This window comes from Triticum aestivum, chromosome 6D (assembly GCF_018294505.1).
Source record: "Triticum aestivum cultivar Chinese Spring chromosome 6D, IWGSC CS RefSeq v2.1, whole genome shotgun sequence".
In the NCBI taxonomy this organism is placed as follows: domain Eukaryota; kingdom Viridiplantae; phylum Streptophyta; class Magnoliopsida; order Poales; family Poaceae; genus Triticum; species Triticum aestivum.
In genome coordinates, this window is record NC_057811.1 from 27,277,272 (window position 1) to 27,285,101 (window position 7,830).

Below are 7,830 nucleotides of genomic sequence, written 5' to 3' on the forward strand. Positions count from 1 at the left end.
AAGTGCACAAATCATGGAGAGCTTCACTAGTGTCTTTAGAACACTCTGTTGCTCTCTTGCACTTGTCGTGAGGTTCTATTGATCTTGGGGGAGTGACGATCCTATTTTGTGCTCGTTGTATCCAGTTACAAAACTAAATTGTGCACAAATCATGGGGAGCTTCTCTAGTTTCTCTAGAACACTCCTTTGCTCATATCATAATTTATTTCATTCATGTGGCACGTAGGATCATTGGTCTAGTTGGCTCAATTGATATCCGTTGATTGCTTGCTTCAATTGGTATCTTTTGATTGCTTGTTTGCTTGTTTCTCTCTTTCTTATGTCTTTGTGGCATATCTTTCTTTTGTAAACTTTGGGCCTAAATATAGTTTGTTTTCCTCCTAGTATTTACCGTCAAACTTGTGTATTGCATTCCACTCTCTTGTTGAGAAATACACAAATTATGGAGGAACACAATTTATATTGGCCTTCTAAGCTTTTCTCCCATTTTGGCAATCGATGCCAATGGGGGAGAAGTTTCAGAGAGTTTTGTGGAGAAGTTTAGAGAATTCTCTCCTCTTGCTTTGGTTTTGTTCCTAAGCATTTGCATCTCTTACTCATGCATCATTGGTTGTTGCATTGCATGGTGATGCATAATTCCTTATATAAACTCTCTTGAAGTGATTGTCATCAATTACCAAAATGGGGGAGATTGAAAGAACATGTGGTGCCCCCATGTTTGGTTTTGGTAATTGACGACAATCTCTATGGACTAATGGTTGCCTTGAGTTATATTTGAAGGTTTTGTCCATAGGCTTTTCTTGGAGTACATGTGTTGGTTTCAAGGAGAGTTTGTGTTGACCAAGGTGCTATTAAGGAATTATCCAAAGATTGGTCATGTGAGAGTTGAGCTTATTGCAAGCATGTCTTGAAGAAGAAGATTGTGTGATCATTCATGTTTACCTTCAAGACATCATCCAAATGAAGAGAGTTGGAAAGATTCTAGGTTGATCAAGACTAAGTCAAGAGTGAATCAAGTTGATCAACTCACAAAGCGTAGAAGATGTACCGAGAGGGATCAAGTGATCCCATGGTATGGTAAGCATTGTCCATTGTGCTTTGTGTACTAACCCATGGTCTATGTGAGAGTTCTATGTGGGGTTAGGTACGTGTTCATGGGCTTGCGTCAAGAGGAAGATATCACTCAACCCATGGAGAGGATGACATCAAGTGGTGATCGTCATCAAGATTGCCGTGTGCAAGTTCAAGTGGAGCATCACGAAGAGATCAAGTGCTTGAAGCTTGCCGTCCATTGTGGTGACAATGGACTTGTGAAGATGTGCCGAAGAGTGGCTCACCCATAGTGGACTATGGGGGAGTAATCATCTAGTCTTCATCGAGCCAACGCAATCAAGAAAGGTGGTCCAACTTGAGGGAGTCAAGATCGTCATCATCTAGCTCAAGTGGACCATGTGCAAGGCAAAGGTTTGCCCTTGATAGGTTTTCTATTTTACCGGTCTCATGGTGGTAGTTGGGAGACCGGGTTATAGGATCGATAGCCGTACTATCAAGGGGGGCTCTCAAGTGAGTAGCTTGATCGTATCGTTCGTCGAGAGCTCAAACCATTGCATCCTTGCATCATGTTTCTTGGTTCTTGTTTGGTTCTCTTTGTGAGTCTTAGATCTTATGGTCATCTTGATGACAAGCTTGAGTTCATCGAAAACGGAGTTTGCATGCGTCTTCTATGATGTTTTCCGATGTTGGAGGTTTTACCGGTCTTATCCGAGGAAGGGTTCTCACCATTTTCTTTTGGGCCTTTTCTCATTTGCTTCTTATTGGAATTTTTATCAAGATTGTGTTAGGCCTTGTCGCTAGCTTTCCAACAAACTTGGTTTCGTCGAATTCGGAGTCCGTTTGCAAAGTTGTGTCAGTTTTGGTGTCCTTTAAAGGGGCTGCTGCGGATGTAATTTTTTAGTACCGCTCTTGGGAGCGGTACTACCGCGGCTCCTGAGCGGTAGTACCGCTCCAGAGCTGTACTACCGCGGCTCCTGAGCGGTAGTACCGCTCCGGACCAAAATCTCATGTTTTGCTCAACGGAAGTAGACACGGAAGTATTTTTTTTGTACCGCTCGCAAGCAGTAGTACCGCTACCACTTGCGGTAGTACCGTGAGGTCGAGCGATAGTACCGTGGGGACGAGTGGTAGTACCGCTCCGGCGGTTCTACTGGCCTTTTGCTCCTCGCTGTTGTTTTTCAAAGGGGTACTACCGCCCTAGCAGTAGTACCACTTTGTGCGGGCTGTGAGCATAACGGTTGGATTTTTCCCCACCTATAAAAGGAGGTCTTCTTCCCCATTGAACCTTATCCTTTGAGCTCATGTTCTTCCCCCATTGTTGACCTTCTTCGAGCTTGCTAACTCTCAATCCCTCCATGGATTCTTGCTAGTTTTTGAGGGAAAGAGAGAGGAGATCTAGATCCACATTTCCACCAATCACTTTCTCCTCTATGTGAGGGGAACCCCTTGGATCTAGATCTTGGAGTTCTTGGTGTTCTCCTTCTTTTTCTTCCTATCATTTTCCTCCCTAGCATTAGTTGCTTCGGTGGGATTTGAGAGAGAAGGACTTGGGCACTCCGTGTGCCCTTGCCATTGCATTTGGTGCATCGGTTTGAGTTCTCCACGGTGATACGTGGAAGTTACAAGTTGAGAAGCTTATTACTCTTGGGTGCTTGGTACCCTTGAGCTTGTTCCTCTTGGGTGCTTGGGCGCCCTAGACGGTTGGTGGTGTTCGGAGCTCAATCATTGTGGCGTAAAGCTCCGGGCAAGCGTCGGGGTGTCCAATTAGGTTGTGGAGATCGCCCCGAGCAATTTGACGGGTTCCGGTGACCGCCCCCAAGGGTTGCCAAAGTGTACGGGTTCGGTGACCGCCCCCAAGGGTTGCCATTTGTACGGGTTCGGTGACCGCCCTCAAGGGTCCCTTAGTGGAATCACGGCATCTTGCATTGTGCGAGGGCGTGAGGAGATTACGGTGGCCCTAGTGGCTTTTTGGGGAGCATTGTGCCTCCACACCGCTCCAAACGGAGATTAGCATCCGCAAGGGTGTGAACTTCGGGATACATCGTCGTCTCCGCGTGCCTCGGTTATCTCTTACCGGAGCCCTTTACTTATGCACTTTACTTTGTGATAGCCATATTGTTTCTTGTCATATATCTTGCTATCACCTAATTAGTTTTTCTTGCTTAGCATAAGTTGTTGGTGCACATAGGTGAGCCTAGTTGTTGTAGGTTTTGTGCTTGACAAATTAACCGCTAGGTTTATTCCGCATTTGTTCAAGCCTCAACCGTAATTATTTTAAAGCGCCTATTCACACCCCCTTCTAGGCGACATCCACGATCTTTCACCCCCCATGCAGGTGGGCCCCACTCCAGAACCTTCTAGAACCTTCCCGGTTCAATACCGAAAAATCCCGAACATTTTCCGGTGGCCAAAATAGGACTTCCCATATATAAATCTTTACCTCCGGACCATTCCGGAACTCCTCGTGACGTCCGGGATATCATCCGGGACTCCGAACAACATTCGGTAACTGCACACTAATTCCCGTAACAACTCCACCGTCACCGAACCTTAAGTGTGTAGACCCTACGGGTTCAGGAATCATGCAGACATGACCGAGACAGCTCTCTAGCCAATAACCAACAGCGGGATCTGGATACCCATGTTGGCTCCCACATGTTCCATGATGATCTCATCGGATGAACCACGATGTCAGGGATTCAATCAATCCTGTATACAATTCCCTTTGTCAATCGGTACGTTATTTGCCCGAGATTCGATCGTCGGTATCCCAGTACCTCGTTCAATCTTTTTACCGGCAAGTCACTTTTACTCGTTCCGTAACACATCATCCCGTGATCAACTATTTTGTCACATTGAGCTCATTATGATGATGTCCTACCGAGTGGGCCCAGAGATTCCTCTCCGTCACACGGAGTGACAAATCCCAGTCTCGATTCGTGCCAACCCAACAGACACTTTCGGAGATACCCGTAGTGTGCCTTTATAGCCACCCAGTTACGTTGTGACGTTTGGCACACCCAAAGCATTCCTACGGTATCCGGGAGTTGCACAATCTCATGGTCTAAGGAAATGATACTTGACATTAGAAAAGCTTTAGCAGACGAACTACACGATCTTGTGCTATGCTTAGGATTGGGTCTTGTCCATCACATCATTCTCCTAATGATGTGATCCCATTATCAACGACATCCAATGTCCATGTCAGGAAACCGTAACCATTTATTGATCAACGAGCTAGTCAACTAGAGGCTTACTAGGGACATATTGTGGTCTACGTATTCACACATGTATTACGGTCTCCGGTTAATACAATTATAGCATGAACAATAGACAATTATCATGAACAAGGAAATATAATAATAACCATTTTATTATTGCCTCTAGGGCATATTTCCAACAATCTCCCACTTGAACTAGAGTCAATAATCTAGTTCACATCACTATGTGATTGTAATGAATCCAACACCCATGGGGTTTGATCATATCTCGCTTGTGAGAGAGGTTATTAGTCAACGGGTCTGAACCTTTCCGATCCGTGTGTGCTTTACAAATCTCTATGTCATCTTGTAGATGCAGCTACCGTGCGCTACTTGGAGCTATTCCAAATAACTGCTCTACTATACGAATCCGGTTTACTACTCAGAGTCATCCGAATTAGTGTCAAAGTTTGCATCGATGTAACCCTTTACGACGAACTCTTTTACCACCTCCATAATCGAGAAAATTCCTTAGTCCACTAGTTACTAAGGATAAGTTTGACCACTGTGATGTGATCCATTCCTGGATCACTCTTGTACCCCTTGATTGACTCATGGCAAGGCACACTTCAGGTGCGGTACACAGCATAGCATACTGTAGAGCTTACGTCTAAAGCATAGGGGACGACCTTCGTCCTTTCTCTCTCTTCTGCCGTGGTCAGATCTTGAGTCTCACTCAATGCTCACACCTTATAACACAGCTAAGAACTCCTTCTTTGCTGATCTTATTTGAACTCCTTCAAAATCTTGTCACGGTATGTATTCATTTGAAAGTACTATTAAGAGTTTTTTGATCTATCCTTATAGATCTTGATGCTCAATGTTCAAGTAGCTTAATCCAGGTTTTCCATTGAAAAACACTTTTCAAATAACCCTATATGCTTTCCAGAAATTCTACATCATTTCTGATCAGCAATATGTCAACAACATATACTCATCAGAAATTCTATAGTTCCCACTCACTTCTTTGGAAATACAAGTTTCTCATAAACTTTGTATAAACCCAAAATCTTTGATCATCTCATCAAAGCGTATATTCCAACTCCGAGATGCTTACTCCAGTCCTTAGAAGGATTGTTGGAGCTTTGCATACTTGTTAGCATCTTTTAGGATTGACAAAAACCTTCTGGTTGTATCACATACAACCTTTCCTCAAGAAAATTGTCGAGGAAATAATGTTTTGACATCCTATCTGCAAGATTTCATAAATAGTGCAGTAACTGCTAATACAATTCCAACAGACTCTTAGCATCGCTATGAGTGAGAAAGTCTCACCGCAGTCAACTCCTTGAACTTGTCGGAAAACATCTTAACGATAAGTCGAGCTTTCTTAATGGTGATACTTACCATCATTATCCGTCTTCCTTTTAAAATCCATCTGTACCCAATAGCCTTACGACCATCAAGTAGTTCTTCCAAAGTCTGTACTTTGTTTTCACACATGGATCCTCTCGGATTTTATGGCCTCGAGCCATTTGTCGAAATCCGGGCCCACCATCGTTTCTCCATAGCTCGTAGATTCATTGTTGTCTAGCAACATGACCTCCAAGACATGATTACGTATCACTCTGAAATAGTAGGCATCCTTGTCGACCTACGAGGTTTGGTAGTGACTTGATCCGAAGTTTCATGATCACTATCATCAGCTTCCACTTCAATTGGTGTATGCGCTACAGGAACAACTTCCTGTGCCCTGCTACACACTGGTTGAAGTGACGGTTCAATAACCTCATCAAGTCTCCACCATCCTCCCACCCAATACTTTCGAGAGAAACTTTTCCTCGAGAAAGGACCCGTTTCTAGAAACAATCACTTTTGCTTCTGGATCCGAAATAGGAGGTATACCCAACTGTTTTGGGTGTCTTATGAAGATGCATTTATCCGCTTTGGGTTCGAGCTTATCAGGCTAAACCCTTTTCACATAAGCGTCGCAGCTCCAAACTTTTAAGAAATGACAGCTTAGGTTTCTCTAAACCATAGTTCATACGGTGTCATCTCAACGGAATTACGTGGTGCCCTATTTAAAGTGAATGCGGTTGTCTCTAATTCCTAACCCATAAACGATAGTGGTAATTCGATAAGAGACATCATGGTTTGCACCACATCCAATAGGGTGCAGCTATGATGTTCGGACACACCATCACACTATTGTGTTCCAGGCGGCATTAGTTGTGAAACAATTTCCACAATGTCGTAGTTGTGTACCAAACACGTAACTCAGATATTCATCTCTATGATCATATCATAGACATTTTATCCTCTTGTCACGACGATCTTCAACTTCACTCTGAAATTACTTGAACCTTTCAATAATTCAGACTTGTGTTTCATCAAGTAAATATACTTAGAATCTACTCAAATCATCTGTGAAGTAAGAGCATAACGATATCCACTGCGTGCCTCAGCACTCATTGGATTGCACACATCAAATGTATTACTTCCAACAAGTTGCTCTCTTGTTTCATCTCACTGAAAACGAGGCCTTTCAGTCATCTTGCCCATGTGGTATGATTTGCATGTCTCAAGTGATTCAAAATCAAGTGAGTCCAAACGATCCATCTGCATGGAGTTTCTTCATGCGTATTAACCAATAGACATGGTTCGCATGTCTCAAACTTTTTTACAAAAAATGAGTGAGTCCAAAGATCCATCAACATGGAGCTTCTTCATGCGTTTTATACCAATATGACTCAAATGGCAGTGCCACAAGTATGTGGTACTATCATTACTATCTTATATCTTTTGGCATGAACATGTGTATCACTACGATCGAGATTCAATGAACCATTCATTTTAGGTGCAAGACCATTGAAGGTATTATTCAAATAAACAGAGTAACCGTATTGCTATAAACATAATCCAATCATGTCTATGCTCAACGCAAACACCAAATAACAATTATTTAGATTTAACACCAATCTCGATGGTAGAGAGAGCATGCGATGCTTGATCACATCAACCTTGGAAACACTTCCAACACATATCGTCATCTCACCTTCAGCTAGTCTCCGTTTATTCCGTAGCTTTTTATTTCGAGTTACTACCACTTAGCAACTGAACCGGTATTTAATACCCTGGTGCTACTAGGAGTACTAGTAAAGTACACATTATAATGTATATCCAATATACTTCTATCGGCCTTGCCAGCCTTCTCATCTACCAAGTATCTAGGGTAGTTCTGCTTCAGTGACCGTTCCCCTCATTTCAGAAGCACTTACTCTCGGGTTTGGGTTCAACCTTGTGTTTCTTCACTAGAGCAGCAACTGATTTGCCGTTTCATGAAGTATCCCTTTCTTGCCCTTGCCCTTCTTGAAACTAGTGGTTTTACTAACCATCAACAATTGATGCTCCTATTTGATTTCTACTTTTGCGGTGTCGTGAATAGCTCAAGGATCATCATATCTATCCCTGATATGTTATAGTTCATCACGAAGCTCTAGTAGCTTGGTGGCAGTGACTTTGGAGAACCATCACTATCTCATCTCGAAGATTAACTCCCACTTGATTCAAGTGATTG